The 21,736-nt window shown below is 33.9% G+C and overlaps 1 protein-coding gene across 1 annotated transcript in view; it reads left to right on the forward strand.

The window, feature by feature from the left end:
• LOC145291203 (voltage-gated inwardly rectifying potassium channel KCNH6-like) overlaps positions 1–21,736 on the forward strand; it is a 273,483-nt gene that overhangs the window by 160,847 nt on the left and 90,900 nt on the right. The window lies entirely within an intron of this gene.

The raw sequence follows: 21,736 nt of genomic DNA on the forward strand, positions 1-21,736 counted from the left end.
TCACCAACTTATCAAGGCCCGGAAGCCACTCAGGGATAAGGGTTATTGCAAGTACATTACGTTAGTGTGGAGATTTGATGAAGTGTTTAATTAAGGGGGCGGTTCATTAGGAATTTGTTAACATTGGACTTGAAGACATCCAAGTTGTAGTCCGGAGGGAAGCAGGCAGACGGAACAGAGTTCCACAGGCGTGCACTTCTAAGAAAGAAGCTTTGTTCATGGAATCCGCGTTTTGATTTAGGCACAGATATAGAGTGGGGGAAATTTTTCACAGTGGATTCAGCTAGACGGGTGTTTTTCGTGAAAGATTGGCGAGGGGGGACCAGAGATTGGAGTTCAGACGAGCACCTGCCATGGAGTTTGTGAATTCATTGTTGCTCATCACTCACAATCCCATTTATGTTGTTTTCTCAAAAGTGTTTTTAATGTTTTCCATAGCCTTTGAGGCCCTGGAGTGGCATAGGTCACCTACAACTTTTTGTAGATGTTTTTGTAGCAAGGAGTTCTTTTTACAAGGTGAGGGTGCTGGCCCCCACGCCCAACCTTCCCAGAAGGTACATACAACACCTCACCTTCCCAAATGGCCACCCATCTGGTACTGGCCAGGCTCAACGTTGCTTAACTTCGGTGACCTGATGAGAATCGGTGTGTCAACGTGATTTTGCTGTACTGTTTTAATGTTTTGCCACAGCTTCATTTGCAGTTCTACAGACAGTAGGTTGTAGTTTCATTTTATCTGAGCAGTGCCCATACTGGGTGATTGTCCTGACCATTGTATCCAAAAGGATTTTTTACCCACAGATATGAAACCATGAATAGAATTACTCCTGATTGCTTCTGTATTACATCAGTCACTTACTTTCCATGACCTCCTGTTACCCTGCTGAAGTGGGTACTTGACCTTGCCCAGGGGTCTCCCACACACTAGCAGAGGAAAGCAGGTGCCTAACTCCCTCCTTTGACAGTAGTGCTGTCCCGCCACCCTATACAGCACCTAGTATTCCCAATGGTCACCCATCTGGTATTTACCAGGCTCATCACTGCTTAAATTCGGTAATCTGGCAAAAACTGGTGTATCAATGTGATTATGCCGTATAATCGTTATATTATTATGCTTATCGCTCCGTCTGCTATCAACCTAAAACCCTTTAAAAGGAAAATGGAATATTCCAAACACCTAATAAACATTTGAATAAAACTGAATAAAAAAATAACTTATGTCACTGCGATGTACAAAGAATGCTTCCTTCTGATTGGATAAATGAGATTTCTTCTTAACCAATTGAAAACTGAAACAAAGATGGCGTCTTATCTTGTATTAAATAATACTAGAATTGGAAGGATCTGAATTTTCACGAAGGTCTCCATCCTATTTTACCCTGTTTATATAAAACTATGTTAAATTCAAAATAACCCACCTTTTTCTTCCCTCGCAGAAAGCTGAATATAGCCCTTATTATCCACCCTTAAGCCTAGCAGTTATGTTCCAAGAATGACAATGATCAGTTTATTAGTTTAGGAGTGAATCAGATACATAGAAGTATATAAGCATATACCTAACTTTCTAGAGGAAAACCTCGTCTGTAGTGGAATGAGGACAAAAATGGATGGTCACATTCAATGCTGCTAAGACTAAGCTTGTTTCCTTCAATAATTACAAGAAACCTTCTCAACCACCAATAGTTATGGCTAAAGATACATTACCTGAAAGTAATTCTTTCAAACTCCTCGGTTTAATGTTCACAGGGAACATGAGTTGGAACAGATTGACACATTGAGAGCATTGCCAAGGCTGCTGCAAAAAAGGTGGGCTCTCTCTACTGTGCCTGTAAGTTACTTACGCCTGAAAGTATCCTGTACCTCAACAAGACCACCATTCGCCCATGCATAAAGTATTGTTGTCACATTTGCGCTGGTACACCTGTTATGAGTCTCTTGCACCTGAACAGGGTTCAAAAGAGAGTCGCCAACCTGATAGATCCTGAACTGTCATCCAAGCTTCAACCTCTGTCCCATCGATGAAATGTTGCATCCCTCTACCTGTTCTAAAAGTATTTTAATGGTGGATACTCTGATGAACTACAAGCCCTTGTACCCCCCCTCGACTTATCAAGGCCGAAAGGCCACTCAAGGATAAGGGTTAAAGAGTATACAGTAGTCAAAAGTAGTCAAAAAGGACAATATAGTAATCGATAGTAATGGAAGTTCGGTAAATTTGTTAACTTAAGTGGAACGGCTCATCAGAAACTTGTTCACATCGGACTTGAAGACAACCATATTATAGACAGCTGGAAAGCAGGAAAACGGAAGATAATTCCACAGGCGTGCAGTTCTAAGAAAAAAGCTTTAATCATGGAATCTATGTTTAGGTTTAGGTACAGATAAAGAGATGGGGGCATTATTGATAATGTTTTCAGCTAGACGAATGTTTCTTGTGAAAGTTTGGCGAGGGGGGACCATAGATTGAAGCTCAGTCGAACACTTTCCATGAAAATAACAATAAAGCAGAGACAAACTCGCAACATCTCTTCTGTGAGAAAGAGGTTGCAGCAAAGAGAAAAGGACATCTCCCACGAGGCCACAAAGTCTATTTTGAACTCTATCAAGGCAGGATAAGTTCTTTCTAACAGCTCCTGCCCAGATGTGGCAACAGTATTCCATCCTTGGACGTACCTGGCTCTTATATAGATAGAGAATTGCATCAGCAGTGAGATATCTACTGGATCGATAGAAGGATCTGACCATTTTTCCAGCGGCCTTGGCATGAAAGACAATAGATATTCTCTGTAAGGGTAGTTGCGCATGTAATTATGAGGCAACGGTTGTGTAATCTCCAACCACATCTCTCCTGAATCCTGAATCGGCATTGCTTGAGTTCAGTGGCAAGAAGTTCAGGACTGGAAAACAATGTTAAGATAACAAGGAGCACATACGGCACCTGGAATTAAATGGTCACTCATTGTAGTACTGACCAGGCTCAATGTTGCTTAACTTCAGTGATCTGACCGGAAGCGGTGTGTCAACGTGGTTATGTCGACATTAATGATTCTTAATTTATGCTAGGATTTATAGGATGATACATAACACAAAGTGATTGAAAATGAGAAAAATGAGAATTTAAAAATCTGACTCACAAAAACAAATTAATCGGCATTCAATTTATTTAGGAGAAACAATAAAATATATTTTCCTACTGTTATAATAAAAGAAGTTTGTGTTTGTGTATGTACGTGTGTGAACGAGAGAGAGAGAGAGAGAGAGAGAGAATTTCCTATGGGTTCTGAAACTGCTGGGCCGACTTTTATAAAATTTCACACAAATGTACTTTATGTATCTGTTAGTGTTCTTAGATAGGTCTTGTATTGAAATGCCTTCGATAATGATCGGTAATTGAAAAAATCCCATGAAAGAAGGAACAGGTGATTGACTAAAGTTAACACCTTACACAGCCTAACATCACAAGTGCATTTAAGAAGTTTTATTACCACATAAGCAGAAAGGCCTAACATATAAAATCAACAGTAGGTTCTTTGATATGATAGGAGTGTGTTTAAAATGAATGTTTCTGTTTAAAGCACAACTGAACCGTGATATTTGACTTTTTCATTTTAAACTTAAATTCAAGCCATTATCATCGCACAAGCAGAAAAGGCAGGCATATAAAATCAACAGTAGGTTCTTTGATATAACAGGAGCGTGTTTGAAATGAATGTTTCTGTTTAGAGCACAATTGACGTTTGCACTTTAAACTTTAATTCAAGCCATTATATATAAAAATGATTTTATATAATCAACAGTAGGTTCTATACAGTGCAATGTAAACTGCAATGTCTTGTGACTAAGTCATTGCAGTGAGGTTGTGAAGCTGGTACACTGTGGGAGGGTGTTCTTAACTAGAACAAGCAAACAATCAATTTGATTGAAAAATGGTCGATTTCACTGATTTCAAGAATAATAAAATTATTGGAAATGTGGAACATTTGTTGATCCTCATTTAGTCCCAGGCAACATCGAGTCTCCCTGCTAGTATATATAAAAACGATCAATTGTGAAGCTTTCTCCTGGTGCACCGCGGTGTCCCCAAGAGCAGGCAATTGATTTGATTGTAAAATGATCGAGTTTGATGAGAATAAAAATATGGGAAGGCGAAACATTCAATCCCAGGCAACATTGGGTCTCCCTGCTAGTAACAGGATAAATGAGAATTGTGAATTGAGAACAACAACCAGATTGAAAGGATTGTAGATGATCGGTTAAAATGAGTGAAGTGAAGATGGGTGGCTATCTAAGACCATTGTGATACAGGAGTTTTGTCGACATCAATTGCTGACTTCATGGTACAAGCAATTAAATGACACATATGTCTGGTGCAGAGAAGACACAATAGACAACGGTATTATCTGATATATAAAAGTCAAAATGGGTGTGTTTGTGTGTGTGTTTGTATGTCTCCCCAAAACTTTCGATACACGCAACGAACACTGACAGAATTGGTATCGTAAGAAAGATCGATCTAGTATAAATTACAAAAATTACAAAAAATGATCTAATAGAAAATGTGCTAGAGCTGATTTTCGGAAAAAAGCGTACAGTAGATCAAGAAAAGGCAAGATAGTGTCATCAGATTCTGCACAAAGCAACTTAAACGATAGAATGCAGTTATCTCCCTGTTTTTTATCTTCTAAACGGTTAATTTACAGTGTAAAATCACAACTTCAAAAAATTCTGTTTTTACTCATAATTATCTTTTTAAAGGACCATTTTTCATAATTTTTGGAATTTATACTAATTTCGGCATAACATGTAAGTATGTAGTAATGTTTTTCTCTGAGATGCATTTTTTTCAAAGACACACTATAGTAAAGTTGCACCGTCATTGCTTCTCAAAACCCACCGGACATTTGAAGATAAAAGGTTTAGTTAGACAGGAAATTAGTAATCATGGTTGTGACTGGTCAGAAATTCACTATTTAAGAGAACGGTTCCAGAAGAATTTGTTTACATTGGGTTTGAAAATTGCAACTGTTGTACTCTGTTGAACAGACGGGCAGCTGTAGGTAAGAAACTTTGCACATGGAGGCTCTACTTAGTTCTAGATATGCAGAAGGAGAAAGGGAATTTATTGACAGTGGTTATAGCTAGACGAGTTTTTATTGTGAGTGTTTTTTTTTTCGGAGGTAGGAACAGAGATTGGAGTTCAGACAAGTGAAAATAACAATAAAGCAGAGAAAGACTAACGTCTCTTCTTTGAGAAAGAGGCTGTAGGATGGAAAAGAGGAAACCGCCCACTAGATTTCAAAGTCAACTTTGTACGCTGTCAAGGCAAGAAAGAATGCTCTAAATGGCACCTCCTCAGATGTGACAACTATACTCAACATTAGGATTTAATTGACTCTTATGCAAGTAGTTTTTACACAAACGAGTCATTGTGGTATAACTTTACTATGGTGTGTCATCTGAGCCAATCAAATATTTTTGAACAAAGCATTTCAGAAAAAAAAACATTATTATATACTTAGAGTGTCATGCGGTATAACTTGATTTTTCGATCTTCTAAACGGTTAATTTACAGTGAAGTACTATTTGGAGTGATTGAATGCTCAGAATGTTTTTCCAGCAACCTTGGTAACAGATTTGATGCAAGTCTTCTATTTCAGATCTAGAATGAAGGTCAGTTTTAGAAGCTTCTCAAAACATGGTCTTCCTCAAGGTGAGAACCATTCATTTCAGTTGAGATAAAGTAAGGATCTGAGTGTTAGCAGTGAAAGGAGAAAAACTTGGTTTTAGATGCATTAAATGTAATCAACCATCTTTTTTCCTTTTTTGGTGACATGCTCCAGATTGGAAAAGAGAGAATCACAAAGATCTTAATCTCTCTCCCCCCCCACTCTCTCTCTCTCTCTCTCTCTCTCTCTCGCTCTTTCTTTTCTTAGCAGTTTCTTCAAGCTGGAGATGGAGCATTCCACTGGATGCTAAACATTCACCCACTAACTCAGATATTCCAACCGAGATATTTTTTAAAAATTCTGACCGACCCTTTAGGTGTAATTGTTTTAATCTCTCTTGCACTTGGTTCACTGGGTATATTTGCCGGGTAGTTTTTGAAATCCTTTTTCATGAATCCAGTTGCTCTTATAATAACTGGAATGATAGAGCTCTTCCTAAGATTCCAGTTTCTTTTTATGTCGTGTGTACAACATTTTCGTATTTCATTATCTTTTTCTCTTTAAGCTCTGTTTACCCAGCATCATTGGGGACACTAACTTCTACTAAGGTTGCTTCTTTCTCCTTTTTTTCACATATCAGTATGTCAGGTTTTATGGCTCTGTTTTCTAGGTACGTAGCTGTAAGAATCAGAAATGCTCTTCAAAGTGCTACCATAGATGGTTTACCATAGATGGTTAGAATGTGATTTTAAAGATAATTGATGAAGATCAAGAAGAGTGTTGGGTCCATCATACTATGAACTTCAGACTCTTGCCCATGAACAACCACGTTTATAAACCTATCAGAGAGAAAGGAGTTGATGATTGAATGGACACTTCTTGTATTCCATAACTAGCATACTTGTGAAGTAGACCTTTGTGCCAAATCGTAGCAATGCTTTTGCTCTAGAAATTAAGCTCTCATCGATAGATTTGCTGATCCTCTGTGATATTACAGTCAGCACATCAGCTCTTAATCATGCAGGACAAAATCCATATTAATTGACATTAAGAAGGTTGTTTTTACTGAAGGTTATTTGATGGAAGAGATTAGATAGTGAATGGGTGCTTTCTTAAGAAGAAACAAAAAGGAAACTACCTGTTTAATCTTATTTTATAGGTTTTTTTGTCAACCAAAAGATTCCTGGCCACTGCTGAGTAGGGACAACTAGTATAATATTTCAGTACGAGCAGAACCAATGGAAATTCCACAGATTAAGAAATATATTTAATCAACAAATATGTTTTCATAAAATTAATATTTTTCTGTATAGTGCAAAGAATTTATTTTTGGGATAGACAAACTAATAACATGCAGTAAACATGAGTTTATTAACATTTCTATGAAAATAGTGCCGATTGTATTTTAAACATAAAACTAATCCAAATGAGATAAATTAATGCGTACTAATAAATACTTGGAAAGTAATATTTTGCTACATAGTTCAATACAAATAATAAATTCACATTGTAAGAGAAAATCTTTAATTTACTCATTCAGTTCAGCATCTCTTTGCAGACAATATCTTTTTGCCCTATTATTTTTTAATGTTCCCTTTTTTATGTAACATTTCGCTGATTTGAAAAACCACTGTATGTCAAAATTACTACGAATTCCTTTCTGACATAATTATTACAATGGTCATATGTTAGTATAATGATATTCGAAAACAAGACTACATTAAAGGGAGGTCACTCTCATATTCTTGTCCAGGATTGCCAGATTGATCTTTTTAAAGCCAGATATCATGAATTTGGTTTTTTTCTTCTTTTTTTTTTTTAAATAATCTGGCCTACAAAAATTGTATTTAGCTTCTTTCAAAGCATAACATACTAAGAAAGGAACAAGTAGAATATATAGATTATTAGCTGGGTGTCCGACCGTAAAATCTGTTTAAATATGATATTTTAATTTATGCAGATTTCATATTTATTATTATAAAGACAATTCTCTATCAATTATCATTATTGTACCGAATATTTAGTAGTGATTTCAAGAGTGATAAAAAAAATAACTATAACTTAGTACCATCAACTGGAATTGAAACCAAAACATATAGCTCTTCAGCTTTAGTTGTTACTATATTAGCTCTCATCATATTGATGAGAAATAGTTAAAATAAACCGATTTTAATATATGAATGTATATTTGTGCAGACTGTTCCTCAGATAGACAGACAGACAATATATATAAAACAACGGTCCACAAAAAAATGCAATCATTTGACCTGCCTCATGTCGCTCTGCAACCTTGTGTCTTACAAGAGATGCATTTTTAATAGACTAGAGAAAGACACACAGACATAGTGAGTTTTATGCCCAATATATAAATATATATTATTTGGGTGCCATCAGCTAGAATCAAAACCAAAACATACAGCGTTACATCCTTAGTTGTTACTGTTTGACCTATCATCAAATGGGTAAGAAATAGTAAAAAATGAATTGACTTTACGATTGCTCAGTTTAAATTTTTTTTCAATTTTGCTGTCAAACATAAAAACAGTCCACAAAAATACAATTATTTGACTGCCTTACACCGCTCTGTGACCTTACATATCAGAGGGGATGCACTTTGAAAAAAATGGAGACAAACATACATACATACAGACAGACAGACATAGTGACTTTTATAAATTAGATTATCAGAAATCTGAAAAAGGTGCAGTAATAGATTTGATCAAATAAAACAAACAAAAAAAATACAAAAAACAAAAACAAACAAAAAATACAAAAAAAAACAAACAACAAAAATACAAAAAAAAACAAACAGAATATTGAAACAAAGTCAATAGAAAAGACGTTTATCGGTATATAAATTTTTATGTTTTTTTGTCGCTGAGTTGACCGAGAGCCTGAAATTCATCTGTTCTCTACAAAGGCAGAACCAATCGTTCACTAATGCTACTTTTCTTTGGGAGAAGGTTATGTGATAACGACTGATAGCCATGACAAATAACACCCTACCTGAGAGGTCTTACTTCAAATTCCTTCGCTTAATATTCACAGGCAATATGAACTGGAACAAGTACATTGAGGACACTGCGAAGGCTGCTGCAAAGAAGGCGGGTTCCCTCTACTGTGCTAGAAAATTACTCACACCTGAAAGTATTCTGCATCTCTACAAAGCCAACATTCGCCCATGCATGGAGTATTGTTGACACATCTGGGCTGATGTTTCTCACTAGTCTCTCCCTCTTGGACAGGGTCCAAAGAAGAGTCTTCAATCTAATAGGTCATGCACTGTCGACTAAGTTCCAACCCCTGTCCCATCGCTGCAATGTTGCATCTCTGTGCAGGTTTTACAAGTATTTTAATGGAATGTGCTCTGATGAATTCATTGCACTTTTTCACCCTCAACAAATTTGTTTAGCAACAAAATCACACCCCTTCACTGTAGAGATCCATAAAATGCCAGAAAGGCTTCTACTGTAAGTATTTTTTCCTTTCGGAGAGCTAGACTTTGAAATTCCTTTACTGCTATTTGCTTCCTTGATTATACTGACATACAGAAGTTTAAATGTAATGTAAACCAACATCTTGCTCATCTCCCCTAAACATGGTCCCAAATAGTAGCCCCTTATATCCAAGTGACAATGTTCCTTGTTTGATTAAAAAGGAAATCCAAAAATATACATTTGTAAGCAGAGAATATAAAACAGGAGAGGGAGGAGGATTTAATTTTAACAAAGAGGTTGACCATAGATCGTGGATTTTGGCACCTTTTAAAGGTTCTAAGAATACTTGACAGACTTACTTGTGCATTGCATTTCTGAATTTTTTAGATGAGGATTGGTTATTTGTATTATTTGGAATCTTCGGATTATTGTTCTCATCTTGAGTGTCACTTTCACAACGTTTTGGTCAATGTAACCTCTAACCTTCCTCAGGTGTATCTTGTCAAACTTTGGAATGTTTCTGTTGAACTTGGGAATTTGGTCGGAATTTCAAACGGAACCCTTTATTTACTTCAAAGACCCTTTATTTACTTCAAAGGGGTTAGCATTCTCTTGTTCTATCGGCGGTAACCAAAGTAATTCACAGTTGTATTTTTCGGTCGCCTACACTGAAAATTAAACCGTCAACCTTCAGGAGAACATCAGTTTTACAATTGATTTTGCCAAGTATGCTAACCACTGCGCCACAGGTCCTTTCACAAAGTTTCCTTGTGAAAATGACACTAAAGATGAGAACAGTAGTCTAAAGAATTCAAATAATATGAATTACTTGAATCAAATGTAAGGGGGGGGTATAGGCACCACTCAGGGCATCTGTTATCTTTTTCTTTCCTTTTTTTTATTTCTAGCAATTTCATTTCCCTTTAGTTTGTGGAATATATTTTCATTCTATTTCTATTTCTATTGGTTAGCTAGTGTTACAACGCTATATAAGTATGTTTCCAATACATGGATACAATATTAAATATTTTAGCCATGTATTGATGATTCCAATTTCTTTTAGTCTTTTTTTTCCCCAGGTTTTTCAGAACTGTTCCTAGTGCTCTGAAAATTATTGGTATTATAGTTACTTTCTTTAATGCTCCATTTTCCTTTCAGCTTTCTGACAAGCTTAGTGTATTTGCTTAAATTTTTCTGCTTTGTTGGTCATATGATAGCAAAATCTTCCATTCAGCAGATTTTTTCCCTCCTTGACTATTATTATCTCCAGTCTTATTGCTTGAATTAGTTTGTCTACATTTCCATGTTTCAGAGAATTTTAAGATTTGCAATTTCCAACACTGGATCTGATTTGGGTCTGTATGTTGAAAGTACATTCGTTTGAATCATTCGTGAACCAACTTCCCAATGCTGCCATGTTTGTTTTTCTATTTATTTTTGGCTAGTTTGCTGTATTCATTTATGTGGTTTATTTTTTCTTCCCTTTGTTCATAGTCTACATTTACCGATTTCATGAGTTTTGTCTATCTTGACTTTATATAGTTTGTTCTGATTGCATTGTTTTGTACGACATTTATTTCTTTGTCGTTACAGCTGTGATGTCACCCACGTGATGTGGAACGTTCTCCACCTCTCTCCTGAGTTTTTGAACGTTATCTCATCTCTATCGAAGTTTTTGTCTTTCTTTTTTTTATAGTTCTTCTTTGCCCTCACTGGTGACGTTATTTTTCATGGATTTACATACGTGCATCTACACTATCTTACACTTGTCCTCTTCCTCCTTCTTTCCTTTTTACCTAGTTGGTGCAATACATTGTCTTCAGTTGATTTTTTTTTTTTTTGTAAATAATTTAAGGTCATCCATGGGGTGTTTTTTTTTTTTTTTCTTTTGTGTCTATCTAGTTATTACACCTTCTAAGTATGTTGTTGAATAGCATCATGGCTATGATAAAAAGTAATGGTGATAATATTGCTTGAACATCTCTGCTTTCTTATCTCCATCAAGTGTTGTCCTCTTGTTATGGTTTCTCTAGAATGGCACCTGCCACTTTCTCTGTCATATTTCTGACGTCATATCTGCTTAAATATTATTGACTTCCTTTCTCACAAATTTTAGCATGATCAATACCATGACCCTTTCTTTTATAACCTTTCTAGATTTCAAAGTCAAGATAAGATGATCTAAGTTCCACCTTCTCATCCACATTAATGCTAGTATATTCTGTTTGTTCTTAGTATTAAGTTTTCGTTAATGGAATAAAGCAATAAAAACGTGGTTCCACTTAGCATATTTATTAGTGTTGGGACAATTAATCGGAATTGGAGAATTGGAAAAATCAGAACATTTGGGAGTATCGGAATCGGTATCGGAATCAAAAAAATTGGTGCCTATTTTTGATGCCAAAATGACCCTTTTGATTGCCTTTATTTATTTGATTTTGTTTAAAGCAAAATCCTACATTGCTAGCAATAATGATAAAATAATGAATATTTATTGATTTTAAAATATCAATAAAGCTAAAATCGATAAATCATCTTTCACCACTGTATTTTTACGTTTAAGAAAATGTCTGTATATTTAACCTACGCCAGTAAATAATAGTATATCACACAAAACCGTTTGAAGGGACGAAGAGACTTTATTCTCGAGCGTACAGAACGAAACTTAAAACAAAAACTGAAAAAATAAACACAAATGGAAGAAACAGATGACAACTCAAAATATGCTGAATTATCTCCCTTGACTGATATGCGATCATTATTCAATACTGGCGTGATGCCTTTTTGTTTATTCTTCCTTTTCTTTTTTCTCAAGATAAGGGCTCATAGAGCAGGTCACAAAGATTAGTAACAGTCTTTCAGATAGGATGGTTTCGCCCTATCAACTGTCAATGAGATGGTGTGTGTTGTGTCTGTTCCGTGGGAGAAGTCGAACGGAATCTTCTCCTTAGTCACAATAGGAGGTCAGCTGGTTGGTTGACTTCTTAGTAGTAACCTCTTGTCGCTGACTATGCTGCTAATCATCTCAGGAATGACGGGTTTGGTATGCAAGGCCAGGTTGCTATCGTCTTTGTCATTGTCATTAGGATGTTCAAGACTAGTTCTTGGGCTCTTACCTAGATGAGAAGGGACCCTGATGCAATCATCTTTGTGGACCTTGCATGTACAAGCCCTTAACTGGAAGCTGGCAAACCTTTGAATGTACATCCACTCATCTTGCTTGGATAAAACTAAGTATTGCTCACGTCCTTTATTCTTAGAGAGATCACTGTAAAGGTACACATACTCAAAATATGCTGAGTTATCTCCCATGATCAAGTTTGGTGACAATTGGTCAAGCGATGTGGATACTATGCTGTACACAAACACAGTAACAAACCAACAAATTCAACAGAAAACCTAACCTTCTTGGCAAATATTGAAGGTAATAATGATTTTTTTTTATAAATTGTTCTTTTAAATAAAAAGTGAAAAATAATGAAGGTAATAATGATTTTTTTTATATAAATTGTTCTTTTAAATAAAAAGTGAAAAATAATGAAGGTAATAATGATTTTTTTTTATAAATTGTTCTTTTAAATAAAAAGTGAAAAATAATGAAGGTAATAATGATTTTTTTTATAAATTATTCTTTTAAATAAAAAGTAAAAATTATTAAAGGTAATAATGATTTTTTTAAAAATTGTTCTTTTAAATAAAAATTAAAAAATATTAAAGGTAATAATGATTTTTTTCTTATAAATTGTTCTTTTAAAAAAAATTAAAAAATATTGAAGGTAATAATGATTTTTTTCTTATAAATTGTTCTTTTAAAAAAAATTTAAAAATATTGAAGGTAATAATTAATAATTTTTTTTTTATAATTTGTTCTTTTAAATAAAAATTTTAAAAAAATTGAAGGGAAAAACTTTTGTGAACACTTCTTTTTATTACCATTATTTTTCGATTATAGCACTCTGTGATTTTTAACTCATTTTTAACTCATTTCGGAAATACATTTACAATCAAATCATAGAATGTTGCACGATTAAAATACTGAAATCTAAATTCAGAAAAACATCAGTGAACAATCCTACCTACATTTCTGTTCTGTTGCCAAATAGCTTGGCAAAAATATTGAATCAGACGAATGTTTACGCAAACTGTTGGAACATACACAACATCCGAAGAAAAGTACCTAACATCTTCATCTCCGAGTATTGGATGCAATTATAAAAAGAAACAAGCATGGCACTTCGATGGAAAACATCAAAACTGCATTTATTCAAAGATTTCTGCACGTACATGTGCATGGTTTGATATCCAACGCACTCGTATGAAAGGCCATTAACGACAGCTTACTCAAACATTCCTCAGATTAAAGTTTACCAAATCCAACATGAAAAGTTATCTTGTCTTATTTTCAAGGTTAGACCTAAATAGCATTTAAGTTGGCAAATCAAATTTTGCTTTCAACTATCCAATTTTTTCTTGCATCAAGATATTAACACATTGACACACCAGTTCTTATTAGATCACTGAAGTTAAGCGATGTTGAGCTTGGCAATACCAGGTGGGTGAATATTTGGGAATACTAGGCACTGTATATATTTAAGTAAACAGGTATGTATAATACCTCAGGAAGATGAACGCTCCTGTTTTGTACAATTCTAGGTTACCCTTGGGCAGGGTGTAGTACCTCTGATATTCTGGATGGTTGTCATACAAGGGATGGATCGGGTTTCTCAGCCATGATGAGGGCAATACATTCAAAAAAGGAAAAACTAAACTTGATAGAGGGAACCAATTGGCTCTATATGGCAATCTTTTAACGACAAGGTTACTGTTATTTAATACTAGAAGACATACCAGACATTGCTTGGTATTAAATGTAACGTTTAATTCATTTAAAAAAAAAAATAAAATGGAAAAAAAACAAAAAAACTGAGATATTATTTTTTTCCAAACAGTTTAAGTAAAAAAAAAATACTCTAGCTGAGATCGAAACCAAAACCTAAAGACAGTGAATCAAGTACGATAATCATTAGGCCAGCTTGACACACTCTTTAAAAAGTGTTTTCAAACCTACTTATTCCTAACATAATGTGAACAATTCAAGCATATGCAGTCATGAAACAATTGACAAACAGATAAAAATCTGACCCCCCCTTCCCAACAAGTACTAGTTTTTCAATTTTGACCCGTTAGCAGCCCGTTTTTCTGGATAAAATTGATTAAAAAGTTTGCCACATGTCTGAATAACCTATATACCAAATTTCAAGTCTGTAGATCAAAAAATCGTTGAGTATATAGGTTGAGAAGTGTCCTCACACACAAATTCTCACTTTTATATATATGTGTGTGTGCTAGAACATTTTCATCTTAAATTCTATACAATTATGCAGAATGTAGAAACTATGCATAAATAGAATTCAATGTAATAGTGAAATGAAGCCAATCATCTAATAAGAAAACATAAAAAATGAATCAGTAATTAATGAATGCTCGTTTTTCAAAGGAATATGCAAATTAGTTAACATTCATCAAGTCATCACATATCCATAACTGAGTATATTAAGAAATTCGTTTTAATAATTTTAAAATAGAAAAAGTATGTTTTTAAATATCAATGGCAGAGATAGAAAAAAAAAAACTCAAGTTGATATATATATATAGAAAAAGAGAGAAAGAAAGAGAATAAGTTATGAAGATAAAAAGTTAAGTTCCATAAGAACTTTATTACATTATCCAATCAATAAGGGTTACAGAAAGAGGAATAAGGGAGAAACCTCGTTAGGCCATGGCATTTCAAAACTAAATGTTTCTTGTCAGAAGAAGAGAAAAAGTCGGCATTATACAAAAATAAAAGTAAAAAAAACAACAAAAAAAACAGCTCCGGCTTTGAAAACATTTCGATTAGAAATGGAAAAATTTTGGAGATTAGAATTCCAAAAATTATTTGGGGGGGGGGGGAGATATGATGAGGATAAGAGAGAATGGACAGAAAAGAATAATAAAGATTAAAAGAATATAAAGAAAATGAAATACTAAGATTTTTTTTTAATTTATAAAAATATTGAAAATTCCAAAAGTTTTTAAAAACTAAAAAATTTCAATACTTTCAATCACCCCAAACAAGTCATATTGCCACCCCAAGCATATTGCCACCCCAAACATATTGTTACCCCAGGCAGGCAGTTCTCGGAAAGAAGCTTTCTCCATGGAATTTACATTTCGATTTAAGCACAGATAGAGAGTGGGGAAAATTGTTAATAATGGTTGTAAGTAGACAAGTGTATTTTGTGAAATTTTGGCAAAGGGGGACCATAGATTGAAGCTCAGACGAGCACTTGCCATGAAAATAATGATAGAATAGAAGCAGGCTTGCAAACGTTTCCTCTGTGACATCACTTGATAAGTTTCACAGCCAGTTTGGAACTCTATCAAAGCAGGATAGGGCGCTTTTTGAACCCATTATTTGCATGTGCTTATCATATAACATTTCTGTCACTCTCTCGCACATTTGAGTATTAATTAAAAATGTTTTCCCTTAAAAATGTCCTTCTAAAATCGGCTTTCCCCGCAAATCTTCTCCCCAAACTGTTACTTTAAAAAGGGTCATTCAAAACGTCACCATTAGTTGCCATTTTAATCCAAAGTGGAAGTACCTGCTGTCGTTTTTTAGCATTAATCCTAGGTAGGTTGAACTGGCTTGCTCCAAAGAAGAAAGTGCCAAGGGAAGATAAATTCACAAACGGTCCCGGGTCGCCAGTAATGTTTGGTGCATTTTTGATTTAAGAAGCCAGTATCTTTAAACAGTCCGATTTGGTGGCACCAACTACCCTAACAGGTATTACCACTATGGGCTACAGTGAACTTCAGAGTAATAGTGATTAAGGGGCAGCTCGACATTCCCCACAGCTCCCAAATGGGGCCTCACTATTGGATGTCTTTTAAAGTCATACCCAGGATCAAAAGTACCCGCCAGTGTTCCATTTATGGATTAAATGAATTTGTTCTGCAACTGATAATCTACTGGATTTGTTTGTCACTGTCTTTTTTTTTTTTTTTTTTTTTTTTTTTTTTACACAGCAGTGATCACCACTTATCAAGGCCCGGAAGCCACTCAGGGATAAGGGTTGTCTCAAATTTAAATGTTAACAACTAAGTTTGAAATGTTATGTTTTGGTTTCGATTCTAGCTGATGCCACCCAAATCATATTTTTTTAAAACTTTTGAAATGACTATATGTTGAATACAATATAATAATCAATATATATAATGATAAATACAAAATCTGCATGAATTAAAATATATTTAAGCGTATTTTATGACCAGGTCACATCGAAGGCGGAGAGGGGGGCACTACTAAAGATTTGGTACAATATAATAATCAATAGAGAATTAGCTCTATGATAATAAATACAAAATCTGAATACATTACAATGCATTTAAGCATATTTTACGATCGGGCAACGCCGAGCAGCCTTCTAGTATACACTTAAATTTTCAGGATAAATAAGTGTAACGAGATCACTCGAGTGATGAGAAAAGCAAGATAGAAAATAAGATTTATGATCTAGATGGTAATAAGACGTACGTTAGGAGTGGGTGTGAAGGTGACGTTTGCACACAAAACCTGAGAGAACAACACAAGAAAGGATCAAATGTCATTATACTTGATCGCCAATAGAACTACTTGCAAGTAGTCAGAAGTTACTTTTTATTACACTTTGCACCTGAGCCATTAGTGAAATAAGACCTGTTGGAGGATCAAGCTCTTCCATACAGCACTAAGTGTCAGTTATCCATTGTGTAGCCACATATGCAGTTTGTATGGATATTTCCTTCTGACATGTTCAAGGACCAGGTACTCTGACACCCGGTTTTGGAATTTCTCTGGTGGGTTCAAAATCGGGTTCATTGGGCACAACAGATAGTTGAACTAGAAAACTGGACTAAACCTATTTAAGAAAAAAAAAAATAGCTATGATTTTATAGATGTGACGAACGAGAACATACCTCAAAAAGAAGTTTGTTTTTATGAGGTCTGCTGTTAATGGAGGTGGAGAAGGATAAAGAAAAGAAGTAACGTTATTAACACTTTCGTTATCAGTGACAAATTATGTTGATTTTCTCCCTACTCTCTACTGAGCTGTCAATGAGAAAATAATGCTTTATGAATATAAAGCTGTCAATGATTTATATATATATATATATATATATATATATATATATATATATATAATTATTTACTATAATAATTATTAAATACCTACAGACACTAGTGTTTCATCCTTTTGGGAATGATCAGTGCAGGGTGTCATGATTACCGTCGGTCAGGAGATTGGAACCCGGCAACGAAGCCATCTCTGACTCCATTAGCAAGGAACAAATCCACACAGTCACTGTCAACCGCAAGAAATGTTGTTGAGATATAAACATTTATTTTTAAATGTCTTATGTTAAAAAACACATTGAAAAAGAGTTAAATCATGTTTAATTTTAAAAAGGAAGCACAAAATAAGTGTGGATAGTCCTTAATCCGCGGAGTTTCGAAGAAATACTTTCCTTCTCATCAGAGGGTAGGATTTAGCAAAATGTGGGATCGGATTTTGCTTGCAAAAGTATTTAATGAAATTACAAGTAAGTCAAAGATCTTACTTAGTAACAAATAATGAAGCAGAGGGAATAGGGTGAAGAAAGAAGTGATTTCATGTGAATGATGGATAGTCTGGTGAAGGGTAAAATATCCAGTAACGGTAAAATCCAAAAATCCAAAAAAGTTGGTTAAATTTCTATTCCCACATGTAAAATCCAAGGGAATCGCATAATTGGAAAATGGTCCAAGGTAATCCAAAAGGCATAAATCTGTGGAATAATTCACAATATATATATATATATATATATATATATATATATATATATATATATATGTATAACCTACTTCATCTCAACAAGGGACGCGGTCATCCAACCAGCTAATAATCCCAAGCCAATGTCTCACAAGTAGGAGTTTTAACTCGAAAGGACGATGCCATCCAGCAATGCTAACCAAGCGAGCAACTTATGATAGGATTTTCAGAATGTGAGAGAATATATATATATATATATATATATATATATATATATATATATATTAATTAAGGGTAAAAAGTATTAATTTAATAAGTGAATGTGTATTTTCTTTGTTGCATATCGAAAATTGAATCTTTTTCCCCTTTTTGGTATATTGGATTTTTTCCATTTTCTTTTTTTGTGTGTATATTAAATTTTTTCCTTTTATTTTGTATGTTAGATTTTTTCTTTTTTGTATAATAGATTTTTTCCTTCTTTTTTTTTGTATATTGGATTTTTGTATATCATGATGTTATAATCATAAGATCACTCTTGTCTGTCTTGATAATAACGCTTTATATAAATGTTAATTTCGACTATATTTCTCATGGTTAACATTGGCCGTGCGGTTTGTTCTTTGCTAATGGTGTAAGAGATGGCTTCGTGGCCGGGTTCAAATCTCTTGACAGACTGTAATCGTAACTCCCTGCATTGATGATTCCCAAAAGGATGAAACACTAGTGTCTAGGTATTAAAAATAATAATTATAGTAGTTTTAATTAAGGACAAACAGTGTTAATTTCATAAGTGAATGTGTATTTTATTTTTTGCATAATTTTTTCTTTTTGTTGTATTCTAGTTTTTTTCCTTATACTTTATGTATTAATTTTTTTTTCTTTTTGTATTTTTTTCCTTTTTTTTTTTGTATATTAGATTTTTTCTTCTTTTTTATGAGATTTTTTTCCTCCATTTTTTTTGTCTATTAGATTTTTTTCCCCTTTTTTGTAAATGATTAATTGTGATTTTTACTTCCTAAACTGTTTACAACTACATTGAACTTTATGAACACAGATTTGAGGTTGCATTGAATTTATTGTTAGCACCATCATTTGCTCGCTAGACTGTTTACGACTGCTTTACCCTTCGACCTTTTAAATAAACTTTCGATTGAACCATTAAACTTACTGTTGACATGGTTATCGTTTTTGTTCTTACTGATCCCATTGATTTATCTAATTTATAAAACTCACTATCTCTGTCTGTCTGTCTGTCTCCATATTTTCAAACTCTATCTCTTCCGAAACTAAAACTCGCAGAATGGCGCTAGGAGCCTCAAATGATTGGATTTTCTATGAATTATTCTCTTATAGGTTTTTAGCCGGTTAAAATAGTTTTTAAAAGGTCAAAAAGGGGTCAAAATTGAAAAAAAAAAATCGGTGTACATTTTGTACATCTATTTTAATTTATTTTTAATCAGTTCATATGCGTATCACATTGGTACAGTGGTAATATCACTTGCTTTAAATGCTAAAGTTTTGCATTTGGTTTCGATGGTAGCTGATAGCACCCAAATACTTTATTTTACTTTCGACATCAAGACTTTATAATAATATATATGAAATCTGGACAAATTAAAATATGATTTTTAAGCATATTTTACAACCAAACAAAGCCAGGTGCCCCTCCCACCCCCACCGCTAATAACACTTTAATTAGTTAATGACTGACTCACTTTTACAACTTCATGGAAGAACCTCCTAAGCTGCACTAAACATATAGAGTTCAGAAATAATATTTAACCGATTTATTATTATAAACTCCAGTCTTTTGTTTTTGTTTGGTTGCACTCCTATTCATAAACATCTTTTTTGTTTTGAGCTATGGAAAATAATAAATTTTTGTCTCCACTTGACATGATCACAGGCTTGGGAAGGGTGAAAGCTGATTTTACAGAAATCATTATACAGAATGTCTGTGTCTGAATTCATATTATTTGGATTCTTCGGACTACTGTTCTCATCTTGAGTGTTATTTTCACAACGTTTCAGTCTATGTAACCTCTAACCTTCTTCAGGTGTATCTTGTCGAACTTGGGAATCTGCATGGAATTTTGAATTTACTTCACAAGGGTAGCATGCTCTTGTTCCATAACCCATGAGTGGGTAGAAGTCCTAAGTAATTCATAATTGTATTTTTGGTCGCCCACACTGATAATTGAAGTTTCTACCCTCAGGAAAATATCACTTTTACAACTGGATTTTTCCAAGTATTCTAACCACTGCACCACTTGCAGACAGTTCTAGTATGAATTTTTAGGGGCCTTATTATTTTATTTCTATTTTGTAAATATCACTATTTATTACTATATATATATATATATATATATATATAAAACTAACATGATAAAAATAACATATCTAACTACACCAAGGGTGAAAGTAGGTAAGCTTACAAAAGAATGTCTACCCTTCCCATAAACACACAAAGACAAGGGGTGAACAGAAAGTCAACTGTGCCTTTGTCCTGTAAGTGCCTGTCCATTGGCTGATTAGCGTAGGCGTGGTGGCAACTAGAAAGTTGATTGGCTAACTAGAAAATTCAATAGCATGTGCATATATATAAACGCGCGATAACCACAACCTTTCACATAAGCCTGACGAATTCTCATGGGAATGAAATGCAGAATATTCTGTGTAGCTTAATTGCCATATATATATTTTCATAACTTACTACCTAGCTCTACCTATGTCTTGAGCACTGTTGAAGTAAATACTAAAGATTTATTTATACATAAAATTATATCTTCGTATATTATGTGATTAAATGAAGTAATCATATATATATATATATATATATATATATATATATATATATATACATATATATATATATATATATACACACATATATATATATACTAGCTGTACCCTGCCACGCGTTGCAGTGGCTCAATTTGGTGTAATGTAAAAATTTAATAAAAAGAGAAAAATGCATGTTTCTTATATTGTTAGTACAGCAATCCACTCCAAAAAGTGAAAAAGAAGGCGAAAATGAAAAAAATGGTACTCTCGCAAAATTTGATCTGGATCCTCGGGAGTTTCTGTCAATCATTCATAGCAAAAATGTTGAAACGCTAAATTTTTTTTTTTTTTTTTTTCTGTATACAAAAATGTGAGTTAGTTAATATTTGGTTGATGGGGGGGGGGTTACTATACACAGATTCGAAAAAGTTGTCCAAAAACAAATAAATGAGAGCAAAGGTAAGGTAAGTTACGTTTCTAACTAACTGAATAATTGTTTAGTGTTTTTATGTAATTTAAAATGTTTAATCGGCTCGAAAAACAGAAATGGCCGCGGACTCTATTGAATACGTTAAGTTTGGGAAAGTAAGTTGAAAACTAAAAACTATACAAAACAGTGTCTGAAACCCCACAAATATATGTTACCATGACATAGGCTGGCATAATTGGTGGGTTTCTGACAGTATTTTGTATAGTTTTTTAGTTTTAACTCACTTTCTCTAACTTAAAGTAATCAACAGTGTCCGCCACCATTTGTAGCTTTCAAATACACCAATAAACACTGTTTTTCAAGCCGACTAAACGTTACATTAAATGAAAAGGGTCCATATTACATTACTAAACACAGATACCAAAAAGTTGTCAAAAAATAAATATATAACAAATAAATGTTATCAAAGGCAAGAAAAGTAAATGTTCTACCTAACTGGATAAGATTTTAGTGTTTTTATGTAATGTATAATCGGTTCAAAAACATTCAATGTTTATCGGTATATCTGAAAAATACAAATGGCGG

Source organism: Euprymna scolopes, chromosome 12 (genome assembly GCF_053919585.1).
Source record: "Euprymna scolopes isolate OS-2025 chromosome 12, ASM5391958v1, whole genome shotgun sequence".
NCBI lineage: Eukaryota > Metazoa > Mollusca > Cephalopoda > Sepiida > Sepiolidae > Euprymna > Euprymna scolopes.